The sequence below is a fragment of the Ursus arctos genome, unplaced genomic scaffold, assembly GCF_023065955.2.
Source record: "Ursus arctos isolate Adak ecotype North America unplaced genomic scaffold, UrsArc2.0 scaffold_2, whole genome shotgun sequence".
Lineage (NCBI taxonomy): Eukaryota > Metazoa > Chordata > Mammalia > Carnivora > Ursidae > Ursus > Ursus arctos.
Window position 1 is genome coordinate 58,633,029 of NW_026622874.1, and position 4,419 is coordinate 58,637,447.

Genomic DNA, 4,419 nt, shown 5'->3' on the forward strand with positions numbered 1-4,419 from the left:
AGATTACACATCTTTGCTTCATTAAGCCCTCCACTTGAGATAGAGGTGGTCCTAGGCAGCACTGGGCAGAAGCAAAGAAGTTTGGCTGGCAACTCGGAGGAGCCCCACAGGCTGTATACCACACACCTTCCCATTCCTAGCAGGTCTTCCCCCAGCCAGCTGTCACAATCTGGTCTCCAAGGGACGCTGCTCTTCTAAGAGCATATTCCAAAGGATGACAAGCTTTCAAATTCCCAAAAGTAGACTCTCAGTGTGGAAATTGAACCATCATGAAGTTTTATTTCTCTTTTCTGTTTGTTTCTTTAGGAGTGAGAGGAGGGTTAGGGAAGGTATTTCTGTGGAGTTCCTACATTACAAAGCTGCTTGTATCATTTTTTTTCTTTAAAATTATCCAAAGTAGAACTGTATTCTTGTTTCAATTGGTGCTGGAGTGATAAGTGTCTTACCTAAGATAGAAAAGAACTAGATTTCAACTTTTAGTACTGCCTTATAACGTGAGAAAATGAGTACGTTTTTGGGCTCTAATCCGTGTTCAAGTCCTGCCCCTGCTGCTTACTAGCTATATCACTTTGGGTGATTTCTCTAAATATTCACATCTTTGAGAGGCAGTATTGCACAGTGATTAAGAGCATGGGCTTAAAAATTAGAAATTTTGGGGCGCCTGGGTGGCACAGTGGTTAAGCGTCTGCCTTCGGCTCAGGGCGTGATCCCGGCGTTATGGGATCGAGCCCCACATCAGGCTCTTCTGCTATGAGCCTGCTTCTTCCTCTCCCACTCCCCCTGCTTGTGTTCCCTCTCTCACTAGCTGTCTCTATCTCTGTCGAATAAATAAATAAAATCTTTTAAAAAAATTAGAAATGTTAAGGTCAATCACACCTGTATTCGAGTACAAGCTTCAGCTATTTATAGCTGTCTGCAAGGTGCTTAAGATCTCAGAGACTGGGTGTTATACGCAACTAATGAATCATGGAACTTTACATCAAAAACCAGGAATGTACTGTATGGTGACTAAAATAATATAATAAAAATATTATTATTAAAAAAAAGATCTCAGAGACTAAGTTTCTTAATATATAGCATGAGGACAGTAATATCATAGGCCATTATGACATTGGGTCATTGTGTGGATATCAGGATGGGTTGATGCATGATAACAAAATCTGGACCCACTGATTTGTGGACACACACAGAAAAGGTGCTTTAAGTTGAAGTAACTGTTGTTAATTATTTTTTTTAATGGAGAGAGATATAAGGGTTATTTCAAAGTTCTGTGTCTATAACTCCTCCATGTCTAAGCTATTAGCCTATGTACGAAAGTCTTACTCAACATCTCAAGTTGCTAGCTAAGCACTTTATGAACTCGATAGGAGCCTCTGCATACCACATTTTGTTAAGAGATGCAGTTGGGTTCTGACTTAATCAATTGCTCCAGTAATCTGGTTCCCCCTCACCTGCCAACTGAACATACAGATTATTGTAGAAATGTCACTGGTGAATTCTAACACATAAAAATGAAATTTCCAGACCAGTTCTTCAAGAACTAAATATACCCAAACTATGAGGAGGTGGGAGCATAGGTGAGATCCAGGATTCTGCTGAAAATATAAAGAAAATGAGAATACATGCTTCAATTATTAACTACATTGAAAAAGATCAAGTTCCAGTGTCAGATGTTGGAGGTCAAGTGAGAACTCTGAAATATGAAAGTACCAACCCTTTTTACCACCTAAAAACACATGACTCATCCCTATAAACCAAGAAACAAAAGACTGAGGAATAAGATATTATCATTTCCAGTTGATACCAATAAGGCATTGGAGTAATTTACTCATTGGAGAAATTTATTAGTTGCTCCAATCAGTATTGACTTGGGAATTTTTATATATGAGAGACTTAAAAGTGGAATGGAGGAGAGAAAGACTTGGCTGATAGGAAATATAAAAGGACATTTACAAACATGTTAATATAAGACTGAGGAAGATTATGGAAAGCCAATGCCTCTCTAATGATTTCTCTCCTTGGTATCACCTCTAGTCAACTCATGTCCACTTCTAGTTCAAAGCTACCATCAATGTGATCTTCCACTCTGAAGGCCAACAAGGAAGATTCTTCTGGATGGAACATTAGATTCCACTTTCAGAGGAAACACGTTTTATTTATCACCCCTACAATGTACTTAATACATATGAACCATAGTTTATTTCAACAACATTTATGAAGCATCTACTTTGTGGCAGGCACATTCTAGAAGCTGATGCTACAAAGATAAATCAAATATTACTTCTCTCCTTAGGTAACATGTAGCTTAGTGAGACAGCCATGTAAGCAGATATTCTTCTAGAATTGAGTCAGGGCAGTGACAGAGTTACCTACATCGCCACTGAATGGAAAATTGAGTACCAGTTGAAAAAAAGGAAAGAAAAATCTAATTTTAATGAGTATATATACAAATACCTTTTAAATGTAAATAGTACGTTTTTTTCAAATTAAAAAGATACTTCACAACAATTACTCATTATATTGTACTAACTTTCTATTACAAATCTCACAGATATACTTATTAAGAAAATTTTCCTTCAGATAAGGCAAAAGAAGTGAGTTCTCATTTAACTCGTCATTCGTTCATCTTTTCTGTTGTTTATTACTTAATATCTATTATCGCGGGCCTAGACTAGGCCTCCTAAGTGTTTTATAATTGATCTTGGAAAAGTCATTTAAAGGCAATCAGAGCCTTCACATCTGTATATTGAGCATTATAATGTTTTTCATTTAAATTGTTATGAAGATGAAGGGTCATAGAGTAAATGTGGGAAATCTACATGTTTGTATTACTATAACTTGGAAAATTATATATACAAGAACAGAACGCCCAGAAATCTTCTGATATTCCTTAATTCATGAGCCTTTCATCTCTCTGCTCACAGTTACTAAAAGCTCCCTGACACGGATTCTCAATTTACTCCAGACTTCAAATAAAGCCACATGAGGAATTTCCAGCTTCCACTTGGAATGTAGAAAAAGGTAATGAATATTGCTTCCATCTTAACAACAAGAAATACCCAGCCTCTCGAGCTTCTCCCTGGGGCGGTCGCGCGGGAGGGAGGCCGAGATGGCAGATGAGATCGCCAAGGCTCAGGCCGCGCGGCTGGTGGCGACACGATCTTCGGGAAGATCATTCGCAAGGAAATCCCAGCCAAAATCATTTTTGAGGATGACCAGTGTCTTGCTTTCCATGACATTTCCCCTCAAGCACCAACTCATTTTCTGGTGATACCCAAGAAACATATATCCCAGATTTCTGTAGCAGAAGATGATGATGAAAGTCTTCTTGGACATTTAATGATTGTTGGCAAGAAATGTGCTGCTGATCTGGGCCTGAAGAAGGGTTATCGAATGGTGGTGAATGAAGGTTCAGATGGGGGACAGTCTGTCTATCATGTTCATCTCCATGTTCTTGGAGGTCGGCAGATGAATTGGCCTCCTGGTTAAGCGTGTTTTAGGGATAATTTTCCCTTCTCTAGGCAATGGTCAATATTTCCCAGTTCTAGTATGTTAAACAGTATACTTACTTTTGCCTGTGTATGGAGAAATTGAGGAAATAATTTTTAAAACCCATACATAATAAAAGACAATGTTGCATGATTTACAGTCAAAAAAAAAAAAAAAAGAAATACCCAGATAATCTACAAAATCCTAACTTTTCTTGACTCTACCAGAGAGCTGAGGTCACAGGATAATTAACTTGCTTGACATTGAAGGAGAAGTAGATACCTCCACGGAAAGTCAGGACCTCGGTACTTGCTTCCTGCTAGCAGAGCACAGGCAAAAGAACCTTAGACACCACATAAGCTGCTCAGAAGAAATCAACTTAAATTTTTTAGCCAATTGTTTACAGTCAGGTATGGACTGAAGAAAGAGTGTAAACTCCTGGCTGCCACAATACAAGGCTCTTCTTGTGTTGTACCACTCACAGGCTCTTCTCCATGAACCTCACCCAGGGCTCACAGCAAAGATTGGGGCATTGGGGCAGGCTGAGCCATACAATGAGTCATAGAATGCCAACTGTTTTAAATTCAATTCTACAATCATTTTTTGAGTACCTGCTGTGATGCAATTAAACACAGACCTTGCCTTTAAAGAATGGAGGTGTGATATATGATCATTTCTCAACCAATGGAATCTTTTCTTACCTTTGAATAGAGGCAGAATTTATTTTTTCTTTCTTTTTACTTACTTCTTTATTATTAATATTAATGCTATTATTAATAGTTAACGTTTATGAAAGCCTAATAAGTGCAAGCCCATATTACGTCACTGGAATATGCTAACTGCTTTATAGAAATTATTTTGCTAATCCTCACCATAACCCTATGAGGCACCATTATTATTGTCCCCATTTTGTAAATTTAGAAGGAGATT

At 38.1% G+C, this 4,419-nt stretch overlaps 1 pseudogene; it reads left to right on the forward strand.

The window, feature by feature from the left end:
• The first annotated feature begins 3,109 nt into the window (after positions 1-3,109).
• On the forward strand, positions 3,110-3,648 carry LOC113268778 (adenosine 5'-monophosphoramidase HINT1-like; annotated as a pseudogene).
• The last annotated feature ends 771 nt before the right edge of the window (positions 3,649-4,419 follow it).